Raw genomic sequence first — 23,537 nt, 5'->3', positions numbered from 1 at the left:
TTATATTAAAAAGCTAAAAGAAAGAAGAAGTAAATAACGTAATCTGGTATGATTAGAGAGCCAGGTAACATTGGTGAGTGTGAACTGTCAAAAACTGCAAGAGAACTTGGGGAAAAGAGAGAAGACAACTTGATGGAGGAACGGGGTTGTAAATGGTCCATCTCGTCTGTAAGACAGTGTCCTGGTGAAGTGAAACAATAAGTAGAGCTGCCCGGGGCAGAGAAAGATAGCAAAGAGTAAGCAGCCCATGTAATGACAATTTTTAAAAACCTTGCATTACACAGCATTTACTATGAGCTAGACAATATTCCAAAAATATTATTCATATTAGCTCACTGACCATCCCAATAACCCTATGTGGTATTATTATAACCACCTCAGCTCATAGATGAGAAAACAGGGGCACAGAAAAACTGAAGAACTTACTCAAGTCACATGGTCAGTAGTGACAGAGTGAGGGTGTGACCCCAGGTAGTGTGGATGCTGGGAGTCCGTGCTCATGGTATTTATCCTATTATTAACGTTCAGGTTAACGCACAGTGCATTATGGGAGGAAGTGGCCAGATTCTCCTCAGCCACTTCCTGCCCCCACTTTTAATAAGATGAACTGATTATAAAGAATTTGCAAAGAGATCCAGAGAGCTGGATAATAGACTCCTTGAAGACAAAGACCATGCGAGTATTTGCATACCTCAGGTTCTAACAAAGTAACAATGTCCATGGCTGGAACTGTGAGGTAGATTGATGGCGACAACAGAAGGCAGGCAGTGCTTTCTGCGCATTCGCGTTGTTCCATGCATGCTCTGAGGACACCACATGCTTTAACTCACTAAACATTCTCAGCTCCAGGAGCTAGACACTCTTAGCCATACATTACAGGTGGGAAGTACCTATATAGCAAAGCTGGGCCTTGATCCCTGTAACCCCATCCCAGGGCTCAAACACTCAAAACGCTGCCAGGCCAGCAAACATCGTAGGAACGTGACATGGGGAGACATGACAGCTGGCCTTCCAATTATCATGTGATCTGTGACAGGCCACTTCTATGGCCTATTTCTCCAGAGAAAACTGAGGTGCTGGATAGTATGATCTTTAGGTCCTCTCCAGCCTTTACTTCTGTGCCTCTGACAGAGGTAGAGGCCTGCTATCCCATTAATGTGAAAACCTCAGGGTAAAGCATGCCTATCTTGAACACCTTGTAGGAGAGAATGGTTACTGAGTGACTCCAGGGTTGCATGGACCCTGATGTGTGTGACCCTGGAGAGCCACAGAGCTTAGAGCCACAGGCCCCTGATCTCAAAACAGAAATCTCTGAGATGGAAAGTAAAGCCTATTCCTAATTACATAAGGACATGTAGCAGAAACTGGAATGGTGCAGGGACACCAGTGACGGAAACGCACAGTCACCACACTTCAAACCAAAAGGCATCTAATGAATTCAGGGGGCCGAGCACATGAGTGCTGCATGCTGCTTGAAGTGTAGCAGGTAGAACACTTCATTCGAGCTTCACAACAACGCAGAGACAGGGTATTTATTCCTATTTATAAGCAAGGAAACAGAGGGGCACCTGGGTGGCTCAGTTGGTTAAGCATCTGACATTCGGCTCGTGGTTTGTGGGTTCAAGCCCCGCGTCGGGTTCTGTGCTGGCAGCTCAGAGCCTGGAGCCTCTTTCAGATTCTGTGTCTCCCTCTCTCTCTCTGCCCCTTCTTCACTCCTGCTCTGTCTCAAAAGTAAATAAACTATTAAAAAAATTTGTTTTAAATAAGCAAGGAAATGGATTAAGAAAGGTCAAAGGACTTTACTATCTGCTTCCAAACAGCATGTTCCTTCCAGAGTCCCAGATGAGAAACGCCTATGGGACATGTTAGGCCAGAGAAATGGGGCACACTGGCTAAAAACAAGAGCTGAAGGAGTAATGAGCATCTAAGTTATACATAAGCGTTTTAAAAAGCCAACAGAAATTAGATTCTTAAGTGGAATAAAGCTGTCTTGTTGTGACTCTTGCTATTGAAATGATGCCACTGCTTTGGTTTTGGCAGGGATGTTATCGGTAATCACACCACTCAGCTCCTTCTTGTTAGAGGCTCTGAATGCAAGGTGCAAACTTCTGTGATTATTAAAAATGGGAAGGCCACTTGATTATGATCTAATATACTGAGTCGGTTGGCAAAGGCCAATTTACACCAGGAGAGCAAACAGCCCCAAACTTCAGTGTCTTCAACCTGCGGAAGGATATCCGGGTGTTCCCTGAATGTCCACTGAGTCAGCCCAGGGCTCGGCTCTGCATTGCTGTCCTCATTCCAGGACCCAGGCTGATCGAGCAACCCCAACCTAGAACATTGGGTCATTCTTCCCACCGGGGGAAAGAAGAATTCTCGAGAATCTGGCACGAGGGATGAAATGTTTAATCTTCTCACAGCTCGCCGGCCAGAACAAGTCGGTTGGCCAGGCCCTGCCACAAGGGGACTTGGCAGTGAGATCCTAACTCACAGCGTCTGGAACGGGAGAGCATCTGAAATATTTGGTGGAGAGCACTGATGACCGGCAAGCTTAATGAAGTTTTGCAGACTCTAATCCCATCAGCAAATATCCAGTAAACACGAGTTTTGTGCCAGCCATTGTATGAGGCACTAAAGATAAGACATGGTTCTTAGGCTACAGAAAACTCAAGGGTACTTGAGATCAATTATTATGCCAAGTAGTGTCTTTGGTGCTAAATGTTTTAAAAGCCCAGCTCTAGACCAGCTTCCTCTTTTGCAGAGGTGAACACAAAAACCGAGACATGCGTCCACGGTGACCCAGCTGGAGGAAGACCAGTTTCCTGACCTTCCTAACTTTCCAGTAAGGCAAGTGGCAGAAGAGCGACTTACAGATGTCTCAATGTTTAGAAACCTCTCTTGAAAGTTGCGTAAGTGGCCTAGGGTGTCCTGTTTATATGGAAACACCAAGGAATGTAGACAAGGCAACTACTTTGAGGGGTATGGCTGAAGCCAGGAAAGTCATGAACCCTAAAAACAGCCAGGAAAGCTGTGGGCAGCTGCTCTGACCTGGCACCAGACCACATACCAGGCTCTTTAGAGAGCCACCATGTTGATGCTAAGCCATGTGAAACAGACAATTCCTCAGTCAGCAGGAGTGGAGACTTCTCATGCAACAGTCTTAAGGGTATGTGGCTAAAACAAATGGTTATTCAAACTCTCTGAAAATTAGACTGACATGTATCAATTTATATGATGCTTTCGTGCCCCCGTTAAACATCTATGGGATAGAGCAACTGACTGGACATCCTCTCATGAGCAACGCAGGTTAGGCAAAAGAGCTTTGGGCTTCATCAAATCTCCCTTTGCATATGAGTTGTCTCACTTACTTGCTATGCAATTTACACTACCTTTCTCTGTTTCAGATCCCTCACCTGTTAAGCGGCGATCACAATATCTAGGACCAGGGGCTTCCAAGACAAATTATATGGAAGAAGTTAAGCAATGCATGTGCCAAGTATTAGTTCTGGTAGTTAGTGAGCACAAAAGGAATGTTCATTTTCATTACCCCTCACTCTGGGAGCTCAGCTGAGCTTGTGGTCGGTCATATTCTTCTGGACCAAAAAAAAAAAAAAAAAAAAAAAAATTTTTTTTAAAAATTTTTGTGTCCAGCATTGTATTAGGCTAGGCTGTGGTAACAGACAAAATTGCAGTCACTTAACACCATCGAAATGTACTTCTTGCTCACTCAAGGGCCTCTCTCCTCCATACTGATGGAGGCTTACAGTATTTACTTTGTGCCTTCCAAGGTTGTCCTAGGCGTGGACATCTCAGTGCGCCAGGAGAGAGAATGAGCCTGGAGAAGCAAATGTAGGAGGCTGGTGTGGGCCAGGGCTGTGCACGGAGCCTTCAGTTACACGAACACTCCTTTGGAGAGAACTTAGTCACATGGTCACACCTATAGGAAGGGGGACAGGGAAATCTCACCTAGCCGTAGGCTAGAGAGGAGAAGGGATGTCTGTGGACAGTTGTCCATCTTGATTATTAATTAAGAGCAAACTGTGTTTCCATAATAGCTTTTATTCCCATCCAGGCACACACAGTAAGGTGAGAGGGAGTTGCTGTGGGAGAACCTTGGAAGGCTTCCAGTGAGGCAAAGGTAGATCTGAGCTGAGGCTTGGATTTTAAAGGGACATATAAAATGATGATCCTAATTATCATTTTAAGCAACATTTATTTAACTTTTATGAAAAGATATCACATGCTGGGGTTAAAAAGATGGCAAAGAGGTAATTGATGTGGGCCAGAAGGATCAGAAATAACAGGTTACCTAAAAGAGTATGATGAGAGTACGGTTAACAATGAATGAGACCAGTCTTGTCTAACAAATTTTCTATCACAAAATACTGTTACGTGCAAAAGCCTTGCCTCTGTTGTTTTCTCATGCTTCTGCATTTACCAGAACTGTTGAGAGTGCCGTTCACATGATTTTCAACCTAAGTTCCTTTTTTTCTTACTCTTGAAAAAACTTCTTAATGAAAGAAGTTCTTATGGCTCTATTTTCAACCAGCTCAAAACATTTTATACAGTACTCCAAACTACTGTTCTCCACATTCTGTTGTCCTGATTGTACTGTTTCTTGATCTGAATTTATGTCCTGAGACAGTAATGTTTTGGGAAAAAAAGAAAAAGATCCCAGAGTTAAGAAAGGGAGAGAAACAAAGAGAGAGAGAAAGAAAGAAAAAAGAGAAAGAGAGAAAGGAAGGAAGGAGGGACAGGCAAAAAGGAAGGATGGGAGAGAGAAAGAGAGAGGAAGGGAGGAAGGAAGAGAAAAAGAGGAAGGAAGAGAAAAAGAGAAGGAAGGAAGGAAGGAAGGAGGAAGCTGACTAGCTGAGCTGGGCTGAGAGTGTGGACAAAGAAAAAGCAGTTCCACAATTCAATGAAGCAGGATTATCATCACTATTTACAAGTAAGGAATTTAATGATAATTATGGTGAGAGCTGACTCTTACTTAGCATTAACTATGCACTGAACACTGTTCTAACTGCTATATGGTATATATATTTATATAAATAAAAATGTATATAATAAATGATAGATTATAGACATGTGTACATATGTATATATTCATACTTAACACTTATTTAGAGTGTGTATGTGTGTATCTTATTTAATCCCTATAACAAGCAACAGGAGAGGTGCTATTATTATCCCCATTGTAAGTGTGAGGAAACTAAGAGCAAGGTCAGTTACATGTTGAAGTTCACAGAGTTAAGAGGCAGTAGAAGTGGAATTTAAAACAGCTACTCTAGTTGCATCGTCCGTGATCTAACCATCATGCACACTGCCTCAAAGAAGTCAAAACAGTTTACCACGTGTCCAAGGTCGCACTGGGAGACAATAGTATCAACAGGACCAAATCCAGGGGTGTCTGACTATGANGGAAGACGGGAGAAGACATTTTCTGTGAGGGGTCAGCACGAGCAAGCATGAAAAGAAGACAGCAGAAGGCCCCTAAAACATACACCCTTGCATTTCCTGACCTCCGGCGCCCAAATGCCAGTGGCTGATTTTGTGACTCAATGGAAATTGCTTCCTTGGTGACACAGACCACAAGTCCTCATCCAAGATACATACGTATCTTGTTCACTCACATGGAGAGAAGCTTCCCTCAAGTGGGTGCCTGAGTTGTCACAGCAACAAGAAAAGACGAGGAAAGCCCTGAGAAGCCTTCAGTGCTAAGAAAAGGGTAGCTGTTTGTGCAAGCAAGTGGCCTGGAGAAATCCTGCTAACTCTGTGAATTCCAAGAACATCAAAACTAGAGTGTCCTATAGCCACCTGTAGACTAAAGAACTGAGCTTCAGTAAAGTGGCAGGCAGTGTGCTAAATGCTTTAAGTAGGTTATATCATTAATTTTCTTTTGAGAGAGAGAAAGAGAGGGAGAGAGGGGGAGAGGGGAAGAGAGAGAGAGAGGGAGAGCACGCTAGCTAGTGGAGGAGGGGCAGTGAAGAGGACAGAGGATCAGAAGTAGGCTCTGACAGCAGAGACCGACGCGGGGCTCAAACTCATGAACCAGGAGATCATAACCTGAGCCGAAATGGAAAGTTGGTCGCTTAACCGACTGAGCCACTCAGGCGCCCCATTATATCATTAGTTTCTAACAAGAACTCAAGAAGATATGATCCTCACTTCTTGATGAGGAACCTGGAGCTCAGGGATAGGACGCACCTTGCCTAACATGCAACCATGATCCAAGCCCAGAACGAATTCCAGGGCCTATGTCCTAGCTGCAAAGCCATATTCCCTAAGGAGTGTGACTTGCCCAGCAGCCAAATAACTATCCAAGTGGCAGAGCCAAACCTGGAGTCCTGTCCCTCATGTCCTCCAGGGACCTCAGGGTTTTCTGGTTATCAAATAGCAAAACCATCACCCACATAGAGATCAGTCATGTATTTCATCAGTGCCTCTTAACATTCTGCCCTTCATTGCCCTGGAATGGCCCTTGTTCAAACTTCCCTTCTACAGCTCAACAAATAAGCAAACAAAAATTAAAAGCTTAGCTTTCCATGAAAAGGCAGTGTAAACATCTGGCAGCCTTCCTGGGCCTTGGCTTCCTCTGACTGGGTCTAAGTGTACAACGTGAGTGTATTTGGGTTTCACCAGAAGAGGCCTTGCTAGACATTACTCAGACCCCTGCAAAAGCAAACCAGCCCGAAAACTTACTGATGGAAATACAAGTGCTCTTGTTGTGGGCCCAAAACTAAACAAATTGTTTGAGGTTTCGGGCTCAAAATCTTTCAAAAGTGCAGTTCCCACATAGTCATTTGGGAGATGTGTGTGCTTGCTTAAATCTTGTCTGGAATAAGATGGGGCATAAACACAAATATGTACAAATAACTTAAATAAGTTCAAGGAGGAAAAAACAGTTCTTTAAAAAAAAGTTTTATGAAATGGGCCAAACTGGATCTCAAATATGGGTCAGCCTTTGACAATACCACCAAGTCGATGAAGTTTTCTCTACCATCTGGGTAACTCTGGGAGTCACTCGAGCTCATTGGGATTTAATACCTCACCTATAAAACGGGAAGTATTAGGAAAGTGTAAAATTGTCTGTGGGGAGAATACAGTTAGAAAATTATGTGAAATCCTTATAAACTATAGAATCCTAAACATGAGTGACAAATTGTATTTACTCCTACTTCCTCTAGCACATACAGGTCCCATTGAAGCACCATCTCTTCCAGGACCCACCACCCCAGCTGGTCTCATGCTTATCCTTGGCCACCCAAGAACCCCCAACAATATCTCTGCTCCATGGGCCTTATTTCCCTGACAAGCACTAGACAGTTTTGCAAAATATAGGCTTCAGGTGAATTTGGTTATAGATCCGAGGCAAAAGGAAACTGACCTCAGCAGATTCAAGAAGGCATAAAGTTAATTAGCCACTCAGTACTAACCAGGGTAATTACCCCCTCCCTCCCCTGCCTCCACAAAGATAGTAATCAAGGGAGAAAGTCCTTTATAAGGTCATTCATCTTTCTGGAGGGCACAGTAAGAGGAAATCTGTAGCAGACAGGTGTGTACCAGGTAGCAGGGTCAAGAGGGAGGAATGGAATGAACAAGACTGAGAGAGACTTAATGAGTCCCAGATTCTCTAATAACAGCCAACTGAACCCTCGCCCCGAAGAGGATTACCTAATCTGTAACCAAATATATGAATGAATGAATGACTAAACAAATGAATGAATGAATAATTCTAAATGAACCAATAAATAGCTCTGCTCTGGTACAGTTATCCAGGATGCTCTAAAAGGAAGGACGGACTTTAATTTTGGCTAGCCTACCAGTTTTATGTTTTGTGGCTTACTTTGATTTTATTTTGAGTTACATATGAGAAAGGGATGCCATAATACTCTAATTGCTTTGGACATCCAGTGACCCTGACCCTGACCCAGGAGGCACTTGGGTACTGAGTGTCAACAAGCGCTTCTAAGAAAAGATCAGATTACACCCCACAGTCTGACCATCTGACAATCCAACAGCAGAGAGGCACTGAGTGTAAGAAATGGCATGCTTCTGTGTGAACATGGGGCAGGTAACAGTGGTAACTCCGGAGATGGGTGGGAGCGGCTGGTCTCCACCCAATGTAAAAGGCAAGGTCACATGCCTAAGGCAGTAGTGAAGCCACTGGGCTATCTCAAGAAGAGAAACCTAAGAGCAAAGGAGTTAACAGATTGTTACATGCAATTCTTCTGTTAGATGAATTGATGAGGATTCTTGTCATGCTATTAGAGCTTGAAAGGAAAGAAAAAGCCTAGGTAAGATTATGAGTCATGCGATGTTCTATGATCTCAAAGCCTTTATAATTGCAAAGCAGATAGTCTGATCCCTTTGGCTAAATAAAGAAAACATATTTCCCCAGCCAGAAAAGGGGAAAAAAGAACTGGGGCAGAGGAGGGAACGAACATTTAACTTAATACATGCTATTCTGTGCCACCTATACTTAAGCCAACAGATTTGAAAATGCCGAACGATACAAATTATATAAGTACTTCTGGAACATGGCGGTACTACAACTTAGTAAATTTAGGAAGAAAGTTAAAGTCACAAAAAATTATATTCTGGTTTTATCACACTTACCAGTGCTTATGACCCTGAATAACTGTCTTCCATAAATTAAAGAAAAATATATTGACAACAGAAAGATAAAACAAAAACAAAATAATAAAAACTCAAAATGTTCCTAATATGACTACTTCATTATTTAGTCTTTGTCTTCAATATGGCTTGCAATTAATGTCATTAATGGTGACATATAGAAATATAAAAAAACCCAGCATTCTCAATATTATAAAGGCATCTTTCTGTATATATGGCTGGATCACAAGATTCATGGCCTTTCTCATAAATCTATTTCAAGATTTCCTGGAGAAAGCCAGTAAGTGAACATTTTTAGAGAAGGGGGTGTGTGCAATTTGCTCATATGTTCACTATACACTAACCTTTGCATTCTGGAAGCATTCAGATATGCATCTACATTACTGTGGTCAATCTTTTCTGTTCTCAGTTTTTAGAACAGCATGAAATAAGTTTGATACTTAGTAGCATCGAGACTTCACAGGTGCCAAGAACTGTCTGCCATTAAAACTAACTAACTAACAACAAAATTATAGAGCAAAGAGAATGAATCTCTCTCAAAAGGCAAAACACGCAATTCCTTTATGAAGATTTTCTTTCACTTGTTCCCTCTCCTATTCTCCTTACCTCTTAGTGAACTTATCTGATGTTAAGTTTATAATGATAACAGGAGAGTCTAAGAGGGGAGACTGTATTCAAATTTGTTAGCATTTATTTCTCCAAGGCCTCCAGTTTTTTTTCTCCTGGAATCATTCTGATTGTTTAAGTGCCAGTAGAACTGGTAGACTTACTTGCATGTCTCAGGGTCTAATAGAAACTGTTTTTTATGACAATATTTTGATCTTATCCTGATCTGTTCTTTGCCAAGAACTATTCGCTCTGACTTATCAAGCTTTAACTTCAAGAAAAATGCCTGCCTAGCAAAAGAATATTATTGGGGATATTACCAAGGCAAAGCTGTAGGAATTCCTCATTCCAGTTTATCATTCACTCACTAATTCTCATATTAAATGGGAAATAAAGAGGGGCGCCTGGGTGGCTCAGTCGGTTAAGTGTCTGACTCCTAATCTTGGCTCTCAGGTCACGATCTCACAGTTCGTGGGATTGAGCCCACATCAGGCTCTGTGCTGGCAGCTGGGAGCCTGCTTGGGATTCTATCTCTCTTTCTCTCTGACCCTCCCCAACTCGTGTGCAAATGAGCATGTGCTTGCACATACTCTGTCTCTTAAAATAAACATTAAAAAAAATTTAAGTAAAGAGAAACTTCTAGATATTCAATTTTTCCCTCCCTTAGACAAATGCCTTGACCTTTTTAAGTCTTAAATGTCTGAATGGATAAGTACTGTGTCTACTTTCAAATGTGTGCTTCTAGCTCCCTTTTTCAGTGGTTTCCTGGAGTTTGCTAACTCAGGAAGAGAAGACATTCCTTAATAAATGCCTGAGTTCTCCTCTCCCCTTCCTGCATGCCAATGGCCTTCCTCCCCTCCCCCAAATACACACACATGGAGGATAAGAGGAATATCCTCCATTTTACTTGTATGTAGCAGAAAGCCTGTGAGTCTGATGAGTGAAGGAACTGGTGAGGATGGCGGGGCTATTGACTTCTTGTAGTTTTTGAGATAAGGAAGTTGTATATCAGAATTTCCACCACCCCAGCATCATGACAGGCAGAAAGTAGATGTTGCTAGTTCCCTGCCTTCGTCCCTTCCGTTTGCTCTGTATTCATCCATCACTGGTTTGACAAACCTAACACAGAACCACTACATAAGATAAAATCTGTGAAAGCAAAGAGCACATAGGAAAGTCCCAGCCAAACCATGTTCTATCGAGTCACTGCCAAATCCCCCTACAGCAGACCACAACATAAATTTGATTTGTTTATGACTTTGTTTTCCTATCAAAGAGCCTATATGACTGATAAGGTTTCTCTAGGAAAGTCTATCTTTTTAGAGTCTGAATTCCCTGGTGCCTTAAACTGTCCTTTGCTTTACCTCTCAATTTCATTTTTAAAAGGAAACACTCCTGCAGCTCCACAGGGATTTGACACTTTGCAATGGATCTGAGGGTGGAGGAACCCATGGGCTGAGACGATGTTTTTGAAGCAGGATGGAGGATGGTGATGGGGTTGGGTAATGGAAGCTATTTATTTACCACCAGCTGCTTCCAGCTGTGACACCCTGCTAGGTTATGGAATAAAGCACAGTAAATAAACACCCTGAGGAGACACGCTGAAGCACAGCACACATGGAAATCCATCTCCTCAGAAATCCTGGAAAAATATGTACTCAGTGATGAGCACATCCAAAATAAACCATCCCAAGCCAACGATTTGGAATGATTTCCATGTTGCTGCCCTAGGAGCAATGCAGAGGAATAAACCAGGATTGCAAAGGTCATTGTTCTGAGTGGATACACTGTCCTTCACCTCTCCTCACAGGGCAGACTCCTATTCATCCTTCACAGCTCAGTTGAGGCATCAGCTCCTTGAGGATGTCTTTCCTGACATCTGCCATCAAGTCTCTTTCTCAGAGTTTCCATGGCCCCTGGGCTTCCTACCTCACAGACCCATCACATTATGTTGAGGTTACACGCTTAGTCTCTGTCCCTCCCACTAAACTATAGGAATCACTGGAGTGAAGGACCACATTCTAGTCATCTTCATACCCCTCATACTTAGTATAATAGCTGCTTGTTGCTGCTCAGTAAATGTTTGCTTAGTTGAGTACATTTTTCTTGGAAGTTTCATTATTTGTTGGTCCTTAATGTAGAAAAAGAAGAAGGAGGAGGAAGGGGACGAGGAGGAGGAGGAGGAGAGGAGGAGGAGCAGAAAGATGGAGAAGAAGGGGAAGGGCAAGGAGAAGGGGAAGGGGAAGAAGAGGAAGGGGAATGGAAAGAAGAAGAGGAGGAAGAGGAAGAGGAAGGGGGAAAGAGAAGGAGAAGCAGCAGCAGGAGGAGGAGGAGGAGAGGGGGAGGGAGAGGAGAGGGGGAGGAGGAAGAAGGGAAAAGAAAGGGAAAGTGCTGGAAGACACCTTGAGCATTAGCAAGAGTCCATGAACCAAAGACATAATTCAACTTCTCGCTCCTCTGCCTTCCTTTTATCTCCCATCTCCTGAGATCCCAGTTAGAAAATGTAGAGTTAGGAAACCCACAGTTAGGAGACACTAATCTTACTCTACCTCTTTATTTTACAAATGAGGAAACTGGGTCTTAGGATGTCCTTACTCCCATTTATACCTTTATTTTTCATTCTCTGTCCATTTAATCCTTATCTTTATGAGAGTTTGCTCTTAATTTTCACTCCATAGATAGCTCACTGCACCCTTCACTCCTTTCCATCCACAATGAGGAATCTGGATCTACATCTTGACATTCTAAGACACTGTCCTGGCCCACCTTCATAATGGCTAGTGCTGCCAGAAAGGTTAAATGTAAAGTATGATTAAGAAACTTTTTGAATGATGTGAATGTTTTGTATCCATGGTCTCATTTCATTACTACCAAGACTGTGCAAGGCAGATATGATTCCCATTTCATAGATGAGAAAGCTGAGGCTCAAAGAGGTCAAGAAGCATGCCCTAAATCATATAGCCAATTAGTGGGTGGGCCAACATTCAAAACCAGCTTTCTGGTTCCAAGACACACATTTTTTTCCTTCCACTCAACAATGAAGATATTTAAGTGAAAGAAAAGCCCTGTTTAGATGCAGCATCTAATTTCTGTACCTCTTTCTGGAAGCCATCTCCTTCCTTCCTCTACTCTTCCATGATATCTATAGGGAAAGCTAGTTGTTGAATAGGTAAGTTGCCCCAAACTCCAGGAGGCATAGACCAGAAGCCAGGTATCAAAAACCAGGAGCTTGGTCAAAGAACAGAACCCAGTAATGTGGGAAAGAGTTGCAAGGATAGTCAGACCAGCTTACTCTGTGAATCTAGGCAACATGGTTCTCTCTCATTTGGGAAAGCTTTTAATGGGCTGCCACCTAGTTCTTACTCTTACCTATCAGCATCTTACAAGCACCACTGAACACCTGCCACTGTGTTTTCATTTGGCCTTGGCCTTGAAGGATTGCTCTGTGGGCACTGCAATTGTTATTGAAACTATGGGAACCCAAAAACTTCCTGGAAATTGCAGCTTCTGCCGTAACAACCATTTTAGCCAAACCAAATAACTTCTCAAACTATACTCCTGCTAACCCCAAACTCTCTAGACTTTAAAGTAGAGAATAAAGACCCTGCAATGCCACTTTCTTCCCTCTCAAACATGTTTTCTTCCTGAAGTCTGAACTCATGGCCAATTCTTATTCTTTGATTTTACTTTTTCAAAGCAACCTAGAATCCAATTGGTGGTTGATTCTGAAACCAGAAGTCAGACTTCAACAATGATTCAGCATGCGGGGCTATTCTGAGAACTTACCACAGGAAGTATTATGCCAGGTGGCTTCTTATCCATTCCCTGACTTGTCCTCACAACAACCTGGTTGGGCACAATTGTACCCCCACATTGTAGACGAGAGATTTAGCACATTGTTCAATGTCACACAAATGAGAAGATGCTATGCAGAATTTGAATCCAGGGTTGTTGGGTTGTTGTTTTTGTTTGTTTGAATTCCTTTCACTATTTATTTCAGCGCAAACTCCCAATTAAAGAAGCGGAGCTACACAACAGTGGGTAGTTTCAGGATGTAGCAAATGTCCATACGGACATTAAGACATGAAACAGCAGAGGATATGTGATTCAGTGCACTTTAAATAAAAAAAATTAGTGGTGAGTAACAGGAGAGGGGTCTGGACAGGAAGTCAGGGCCAGATCATTGAAAGCCATATTAAGGCACTTGGGCACTAGGCAATGCAGAATGTTTGAATAGCTTTAAGTAATTAATTCATCATTCTTTCAACAAATATTTTATGTAGTACCAACAATGTGTTAAGCCCTGGGGACAAAACTGTAAACAGAACAGATGTTTCCTGTCCTCACTGGACCCACAGTCCAACAGGGTCATTTCCATATAGAGTAGAAAGCATTCCGATAGGGGATGAGTAAGGTGCTAGAGAAGTATTAGAAGGGCCAATGAAGGGAAGGCTGCCCAGGGGAAATGGTGCCTAAGTCAAGATTTTATGGAGGGGGAGTATGGGAAAAAGGCAGTGGAGATCATTAGAGTCAGTGGAAAAAGTACAGCAAGGCTAGAGGTGAGAGACAGGATGGCACGCCAGAATAATGGAAAGATTGTAGAGGGGCTGATGAGCACGGCTAGAGATCAGGCTGGAAGGGTTGGACATGAAGCTGGAAGCGTCAAGATCAAGAAGCCAGGGAATGTTGCAAGTGACTTTTGTTTTAGACCACTTTGAGTGTGGTGGCAACTGGACGCATAAAGTCCTTAGACATAAATTCAAGACTCTATCTTTAAAACACCATGAAAATGTGGTTCAAACGTTGACGGGAGCTCAGGAGGCAAATGTGCACCTGTTCCAATCAGGATGCCTTCAGGGGCAAGCAACAGAAACTCAAATTGGCTTAAATAATGAGGAAATGATATATTATGTGAAAGGAAGCCCAGAGACAGGGAAAGCACAGCACAGAGGATGAACAATATAATCAAGCACTCTTTTTTTCCATCTCTCCATTCAGCCATCCTCAACACTGGCTTCATTCTAAATCTGGTCCTCCTTGTGATTATAAAATGGATGCCATCAGCAATGGGGGCTCTGTGCCTATGTTATCATCTATCCTGGAAGAGAGGGAAAACCCACCACCTCAAGTGTGGAATCTAAGCCCTTTCACTTAGCTGATTATATTCACAAGTCACTCCTCAATCACTGGTCATGGGGGGAATACCATGTGTTTACTAGTTTAGATTAATCAAGATCTATCTTTGAAACTGGGAATGATGTCAACTTTCCCTGGGTTTCATGATAGTGGAGAATATGGATGCTAGAAAAAAAATCACGTGTTAGGAAAGAAGAAGTTGAGGAATGGGTGCAGAGTCTACTGCCCTCCACCATTACTTGTTCACCTTTGCTTTTGAACAAGTGACCGCAGCCCTGATATCCTGTCTGCTGGAGCAGACAAGCCTCGTGAGGGTCAACCACCATCAGTTACCCATCCAGCAACAACAACAACCAAATGGTAACTCTGATCACCCAACTTGGTAAGTTTAATTATATGAAAGTAACTGTGTTTCCAAACAGCCCACACATCGGACATAAGCAATCCTTGATAAAATAGAAGTTTATTAAACTAGGCTTCATCCTCACATAAATAATAAAAAGATACTATCTAAGCCAAGATCTTTTTTCTTTTTTCCTTCACAGAATAATGTTGAGGATCAATTTCTCCAGCTTAACATCACCAGCCTTGGCAGCAGCTCATATTTGGAATATAAATGATGTCATCTGGTTGGCCTTTTCCCATCACAAACAGTAAATCTCCAAATCTGGAGAGATCTTTTATTTGGTTACACATATTGTACAGCATCAAGGGGTTAGAACACATGTGCTGGAGATTATTAAAATCATCTGGAGGAGAACAGCTTAGTATTGGAAAGCCCAGAACTTACGACCCTTTCATGCCTGGAATCTCCATCAAACTTCTTTTGCTCCTGCCTTTTCAAAGCAACAATTATGGCTGATTGGCTTGTAATCCTTTGTGGACTAAAGTGTTTCTGGTGCACCATGTTTCTTCTACAGAATAAGATACCCCTAACGTAGTGAGTGTAGAACACAGAGGCCAGGATGAGGAGTCAGGAAGCCAGCCTTAGCTCTGCAATATTTACATGCTCTTTGCTTATTTCTCATCTATAAAATGGAGATGATAATAACCAGCCTCATAGGATTGGTTGAGAGGAATAGTAAAAAAATTACCAGATATTCATTTATCACTTTATAATTTGCTAAAATCTTTTAATTACATTAGCATTAGATTTCCCTTGTGCAGGGAAGCCACTCAAATGCTTGTTGGACAACATGGAGGTTGGCGGAAGGATGGCTTGATGGATTCTGAGTCAAATTGGCTCACATTTCTGAATGTAGTTTTCCTCAGTTATAATATGCTTTCAATTTTAACTTCTTTTTAGGGCTGTTGGAGGAATAAAGGAAATAATACACATGAAGCATCAGCATTGGGTCAGGCACATCAGGATGCTCTAGAAACAGAGGCTCCCTTTTCTCCACTACCTTCCTCTTCAAGAGTCTCATGAAATGGGAATAATACTGACATTCCAAAGAACGGGTAATAATACTGACATTCTAGCTAGGGAAGGACACAGCCCTGAAGCAGAGGGAGTAGCAAGTTCAGGCTCTGGTCTTAGCTTTCCAACTTCCCAGTTGTGTGAACTTCAGTTGTATAAATTGTCTCAGAGTCTCTCAGTTGTATAAATTGTCTCAGAGTCTCTGTTCCCTCGTCTGAAAATGAAGGAGCTGGTCTAGATCTGTAATTTTCCCACCCTTGAAGTCCATAGATCCAACAACCACACAAAACACCCACAGACCAGAAGCCTAACTGTAGCACAGTCAACTCTGTTATCTGATTAATAGGTATTTTTGAGATAATGGCTACTTACCATTACAATCATCTCAGAGGAAAGGGTAAAGGACACCAGAAAAGAAGGAAGAGCAAGACATCAGAATACAAGACATCACTTCAAATGGGGTGAATCAATTTTATGAAAAGATGTTGTATTCTCCTATTTTCCTTATTTTTTTTCCTTATATCTTTCCACAGACTGGTGAAAACTTGTCAGGACCAACATGGGTCTTCAGAGTAGTGTTTGGAAGCCAGCAGATTATATGACCTGGAAGGTTTCTTCTAGTACGAAAACTCCGATTCTATCATGATTCCATCATGGTGAGATGTTATGATGCTAAAACAATTTATTTGGAGAAAATTAATAAAACAGTGAGTCACTTCAGAGAAAAAATAAACCCAATAACGAATTTTGCTGAACTGAATGATTCTGGGTCTAAACTGAATTTAATGGAATTTAATTAAATGGAATTTAATTTAGTCAAAACAGTCTAAAATATTATGTGCAGACTGACACACACAGGAATGCCCCGCAGGTCCTCAAGACACTTCCTTTGTCCTTCATGTTAATCCTTCTGATTCAGCCTTCACTCTTGGTTGACTGTAAAATGACCATTATCACACTTGGAGTTACATCAAAAGGCGAGAGAGATGTGAGCACACCAGACCCACCCAAAGGACTCCTAACTCAGGCACCACATGTTCACCCTGAGGTCAACTTGTCTAACACCTGCCATTCTCTAATCTCAAGCCAGAAAAATGATTTTTGAGCCGCACTGTGGTGCGTTCAAAGCCCCTGCATGAACACCACATATTTTATTACTAAGATTCTAAATAGAGACTCACTGATTCATAGTTAGCACTCATTTTTAATGAGCTTGGTTATCTGGTTTTGCCTAAATTGAAAATAGACAAGCAGAACAGAGGTAAGAGAAGCTCTTAAGACAGGTCAATGCTTGAGGCTCTGCGTCACCTCCCAGAAGGAAAAAGAATCCAAAACAAATGCACGGAACTGTACTACTATGTAGTGCAAGAGAAGGTGTTTATAACTTTGATTCTAAGTCAACAAGAAAACTCTAATCTATTTTCTATAATCTTTTAAAGGAGGTGGATGGTTATAGGTTTTAACCAAATTGGTTGAAATAGATGCTCAAGGGGCGCCTGGGTGGGTTATTCAGTTAAGCATCTCACTTCGGCTCAGGTCATGATCTCGCGGTTCGTGAGTTCTAGCCCTGTGTTAGGCTCTGTGCTGACAGCTCAGAGCCTGGAGCCTGCTTCGGATTCTGTGTTTCCCTCTCTTTCTGTCCCTCCCCTGCTCTCTCTTTCTCGCTCTCAAAAATAAACAAACAGTAAAAAAAAAAAAATAGATGCCCAAAGGGGCACTTCTCAGTTATCAAGAAATTTACCCAAAGTAGGTAGATGCTAATACTACACAAATGAAGTAGAAAAGTAATAGGAACAACTGGTGTCTTATTGTAGTTTGCATCTTATGAAGTTCTCTTTATATCCCTTTTTACATTTAATATTCATATCAACCTTGTGAGGGAGAAATTATTATTATTATCCATTCATTTCTCCAAATGAGGAGACTGAAACAGCATGGTTTACCAGCTTGCCCAGGATAGCAGAGTTAGCAAGGGGCAGGGCACACAAACCCAAGGCTTCTGACTTTAACCCCAATGTTTTTCCCACCCTCCACTCCTCTCTCATCCTTATAAATAGCTATAAGACTAAGAGGTTCAAAGGAACTTCCTTCTGGTTCTCAGGCCCATTATAAATGCCACTTGCCCTGGGGAGGAAAATAAAGTCCATGCTCTTTGCTGGCCTATGTGCTAAGTCATTGGCGCCCAGAAATAACCTCCTGGAGACTACAGGCCTTGTATTTACCACAAAGCAGTGGGTAAATAACTAGTTGGTGTTTTAGTGTTTTGTGGTCACTTAATCTGTTGTGTTCCTTCCCAAGACTCTGAAGGTTTCCTTTTTCAGTTAATTTTTATTTACGTTTCTGAGGTCTGCGTTGTTTGGGGTTTGGTTCATTGGATGTTTTTCTTGGAGTGTGTTGCCATTGGCTTCAGGAGGTTTCTGCTCTGCTATTTCATGGAATTTTCCCCGAGTGTGGATTGCTATGTATTCCTTGGGAGCAGTGAGCCAGGACAGTGTTGGTATGTAATCTGTTCCTCTGGCCAAAGGACTTCTTGTCACCCATCCACATGGCTTGATTGTATTTCTCCACTGATAATTTCCCTCTTGTATGTTAAAGTGTGGCAACCTTGGACTTCAGCCATCTTGTGTGTTGTATGTTATTGGCTCTGGATAAGACTAGCCCAGTTGCTTCTGACAGAGGTTGTGTCAACTGATTCTACTAGCCTGTTCTATCTGAGCAGGGTTGGGGAAGGAGACACACAGCAAATATTATGGGAGGAGTGGAGAAGGCTCATAGGGTTAATGCTTCAGACTAAGCAAGTGTGTGACTGAAAACGTCCAGCCCTCCACACAAGCTCTGTGCCCCTGTAGGAGACAGAGCCAGGAATGCCAGGTGCCTCTCAAGCACTACACGATCCCATGACCCTCAGCAAGACTTTCTTCCTCTGTCTTTGACAAGCCCATAAATGACGTGCCAGAGAAAAATAAGAATTTGTTCCATATCAGAAAGTTTTGTTCTTTAGATGTTTTCTTTGGGGATAGGAAAAAAAAAAAAAAAAGAAAGAAAGGTCAAGTAGTGTTTGGTCATTAAAATGACATGTTTCTCTCAAAGCTTTCAGGCTAATTAAGATGCAAAACACACTTTGAGGCAGAAAGTGGCCCTGGACAAATCCTTTCTTTGGCTCTTTATTTATGGTACTTCATTTCATTGTTTTGTTTGTGGGTTCTATACTGCTACTCTTTCCACAACGAATTTGGGATAGCTTACAAAAATATGTCAGTACAAAATAAAATATTTCTAAGTCATTGAAGAAGCAGGTGAATGGAAAATTTTAAAGATGTGTGTACAATTAGCGTTTAGAATTTCATAATAAATAGCCTTGTAAAACTGTTAAAAGCGATTCACACGATTGACTCCAAAAGGCTACTGTTTATCACTTAAAATGAGCTGTGACTCTCTAATATGTAGTATGAACTGGGTACATTTAAGAATCTGCACCCAATTTCATTTCAGGGTGGAAGAGACCAACTTCAGTCCCCATGCTGACTTAGATGTTCTAGCACACCTCTGAAAGCCAACAGTTTTCTTATTTGCAAGTAGATAAAAGGGAAACTAATATTTACTGGTTCTATAATACATACTAGGCATTGTATCAGTAAGCTTGACATTTAATAATTCATTGAGTTCTCCCAACCACTCTGTGAGACAGGAATTACCTCCATTGGACAGAATGACAGAACCAGATAAACAACTTGCCCAAGTTCACCCAACTAGCAGAGACAAAATCAAGATCAATGCAGGAACATTTGACCTCAAAGCCAACGTTCCTCTCATTTCATTAAACTATCTGCCCAAAAGACAAGTAAAAAATTGTGGAATTTGCTTCCTCCAATTAGTGAGTATTAAGTTCTCAAAGGCAGTCCATTCAAAGGTTGCCCTCAAGCTGTAGGTTGACCAGGAAATAACTGTAAGTTTAAAAAAAAATCAGTGTCTGGTGGTTAAGGTCAGCAAAAAGTTATCTGTGGCTACTGGTACTGCCATACAAACGTCCTCCAAACAGCCCAGAAAAAATGTATCTCAAATTCCTCCGAATCAGAGGCCATAACAAAACAGGAAGAGTAAGAAGTTACAATCCTGATTCAGAGGAAGCAAAGAAGCAATCGTACTAATCAGGGACAGAATGGACATTGGTGTTTGTTGGATTGGCAAAGTCACTTTCAAGAGCTGCAAAAGAGAAAAGAAAAATAACACTGTCATTTGTAATAACAGCTGCTACATTGAGTGTCTTCCAGGTGCCAGGCACACTCTGTGCTTCATTGCTGTCTTCATAATAAGGCTCTTCTTCACATGAAAAAACAGAAGAGAAGTTTCAGAGATGGCTATGCAAGTCCACTAATAAGGTTCAGAGCCAAGGTCTCAATCATGAGCGTGGCTAACTGTGAAATCAGTACACTCTTTACTGCGTTTTGCTGCTGTTCTACTAGCCAGGCCAACCTGGGGCAAAGCTAAGGCAAACGGGGCAACACTGATGCCCAAGATCAAATTATGAAAAACCAGCAGCATCTATGTCTGGAGTCTTGTAGGCAGCAGATAGATAGATAGTACTGCAATAGCAGCACTCTGAGGCAGACATGACCTCCAGCCCACTGTCAGGAAAGGGGAAGAGCCTTGAAAGAAGAGAACTGGGACCTTTGAAATTCTCATGAAGGAAAGGGTAGGTGTTTCCTACTCTCTCAGTTTAGTGGCTCTTTTTTTTTTTGTAAGCTGGTGAAATCTGGGAGCGCAAAAAGTTTAAAATTCTCTACAATATAAATGAAAAAATTACAATTAAAAGTAAGTCTCTCTTAAATATCATATGTTTGCACGTATAGGAGGATTAGGAGGAACTTGACGGAGGAACAAGGGGGAGAAGAAGGGCGNAAAAAAAAAAAAAAAAAAAAGTAAGTCTCTCTTTCTACTAGTCTGCTACAGCTGCCATAACAAGATATCACAGATTGGGTGGCCTACATGACAGAAATTTATTTTCTCACAGTCTTGGAAGGTAGAAGTCCAGTATCAAGGTTCCTGCCAATTCAGTTTCTGGTGAGAGCTCTCCTCCTGGCATGTAGATAGCTGCCTTCTTATTATGCCCTCACATAGTCTTTTCTCGGTGCCTGGGCAGAGCAAGAGAGAGTTCTCTGATGTCTCTTCTTAAAAGAACACTAATCCTATTGGATAAGGATCTTACCTTTATGGGCTCATTTAACCTTAATTTCTTCTTTGGAGGTCCCATTTCTAAATATAGCCATACTGGGGGTTAGGATTTCAACCTAAGAACTTTGGGCAACACAAGCATTCATTCCATAACATTCTTCCACTCCAGACCATTCAGCATGTTCCCCTCTCCAAAGGCAATTACTGTTACCAATTTCTGAGTATTCTGCTAAAGACATTCCATGCATAACATATGTTAACACAGATGAACGGACACTCTATGCTGTGCTCTACGTCTTCCTTTTGTCTCCTGTAAGTAGAAAGTGGAGACTGTCCCATGTCTGCACATATACCTTTCTGTTTCATTCTTTCTCATGATCGCATAGTATTCTATTAAATCACCATAATTAAATGTTATCAATCCAATACTTAAACATACTAAGTTTATCCTTAGTTTTTGGCTATTACAAACAATGCTTTAGTAAACATCCTTGTTCAAATGTTTGTGATTGTGCCACTTTGCACCCATGGGATGGAATCCCAGCTGACATACAGGATCCAGCAGAGCTGATTGGGGGCTACACAGTCCTCCATGTCATCTCCAACCACTCACTTCCTCCTGCAGACTGTAGCTTTCCATCAGAGCAAACCAGTAACAGTCGAAATCCCCATGGTCTCCAGAACTATCATGCCTCTAAGCCTTTGCAAAGGCTGTTATCCTGTCCACCCTGCCATATTTGTCTTCCCTGGCAAGCTTCTACTTATTCTACAATTTCTCAAAATGTTCCTACTTCTGCAAAGACTTCCTTCTCCTACACAGTCTTAAGAACCCTGTCTTCAATGAAATTACTGAAGTTATATACGTCTACATCATCATTACTGTAATTTTGTATGCTTCTCTAACTTCCCATTGGATAGTGATAAAAAGATGGAAAAAATTAGTTCTCATTTTTATTTCTAATGAGTTCATTGAGTCTTCAAAACAACTCTTTGAAGTAGGTACTCTTAAATATTCTTATTTATAGATGAGAAAAATGAGGTATAAAGGTATAAAACAACTTGCTCAAAGAGAAAGTAAATGACACAGGAGGACTTGTACCCAAACATGGTGGTTCCAGAATCTATTATATAAAAATCCTCATCAGACACGTCCAACCCCCCGCCAGTCTCCTCTTAGTCTTATTCCAAAGGAGACTCTTCTTATCTTTTTCTCTCCCAGCTTCCCCATATCTCCTCCCATTACAACTCCATTTCTTCCTTTCCACAAACTATATTCACTCCCTCCTAAATGATCAAGATTAATTCAGCCCTTTCCTAGCTCCAGCTTCAAAACCCTCCTCTTACAACCACCAGGGATCAGCACACAAAGGTCTCCAGCTGCCAGGGCCCACACACCATCATAGGGAGTGGAGGATTATAAATAATAGTTATTACATTAATAGAACATCTGCATCAGGTTGGGTTCACCAGAAACCAGAATCTGAATTGAAGATTAGCATACAAGACTTTATTCAGGAGACTTAGGATGACACCTTGGGCAAAGTGAGAAACTGAGCTCTAATATAGTCCAACAAAGACATCGGCTGACCCCATGAGGAGTTCTGGAGCTGAGACAGCCTTTCAGAAATGTACCAAGTTGAGATGAGGTGGCCAGGTTATTGATCAGTCATTGGAAGCAGGCTGCCCTTTAAGAGGGGTTGTGATATGGGGCAAAGCAGTTTTCTTTTCTCACCAAGACAGACTGAGGGCTGTCTTCAGCAGCACTCCCTGCAGGAATGAGTGTATTCCTGAAGGAGGGTCAATATGGTACATCAGAGCATCCACTCAATGTCCCCCATACTTTAAATGCCTAACATCACTAGGCAGTGTAGTTTCATTTTCCAGATGGGATCATCAATGCTTAGCATGGTAAAGTTAACTGGTAGTGATCACATAGACAGTAGCAACAGAGCTGATATTGGAACCCAAGACTGGCTGAGTGCAAAGCCCATATTCCTTCTCTACATTAAGCTACCCCCTCAGGCACATTATAAATTGTATGACAACATGTATGTGGTAATCTTTTGAAGACCAGAAATATACACTCATAGAACTGAACTCCTTCCAGAACTGTGCTCTCCCATCATCCTCCAAACAAGCAATTCCCTCTGAGCCCACACACCCACTTGCTCTCATTTTCCACATGTTTACTTGGATGTAGTCACCAATTACGTACTAGGCAGATGTCATCTGGAAATGAAGCCATGGTCATTGTCAAAGAAAAGTGAGAAATGCTTTCAAATTACGCTTGATGTCTACTCCACAGTTGAGGCTAGCTCACCTTTTAAAATAAAAAATAATAGCAATGTTTCCCAAATGTGGTCTATGGATCATGGGAATACCCGAGTATCTTTCAGGGGGTCTGTGAGGTACAAATGACTTTCATAATAATAGAAAGATGTATTGCTTTTTGCACTGTGTTGACATTTGTGCTGACACTGTATTGACTGATGGTGCAGAAGCCATCATGAGTAAACAGCTGATGCTTTAGCACAAGTCAAAGCAGTGGCACCAAACTGTATTAATA

General features: G+C 41.8%; 1 long non-coding RNA gene across 3 annotated transcripts in view; it reads right to left on the bottom strand.

Moving 5' to 3' along the window:
• Positions 1-14,861: 14,861 nt before the first annotated feature.
• Positions 14,862-23,537, bottom strand: part of LOC144228844 (uncharacterized) — a 126,885-nt gene continuing 118,209 nt past the window's right edge. For 2 of the 3 annotated variants that reach the window (XR_013334284.1, XR_013334286.1), the window contains one exon: positions 14,862-16,471. This is a non-coding gene — a long non-coding RNA (uncharacterized LOC144228844). The remainder of the gene's footprint in view (positions 16,472-23,537) is intronic. The other variant, XR_013334285.1, reaches the window with a different exon arrangement.

Source organism: Crocuta crocuta, unplaced genomic scaffold (genome assembly GCF_008692635.1).
Source record: "Crocuta crocuta isolate KB4526 unplaced genomic scaffold, BGI_CrCroc_1.0 scaffold559, whole genome shotgun sequence".
Lineage (NCBI taxonomy): Eukaryota > Metazoa > Chordata > Mammalia > Carnivora > Hyaenidae > Crocuta > Crocuta crocuta.
Note: the sequence above shows the minus strand (reverse complement) of the source record. Positions and strands in the feature narration are given on the sequence as shown.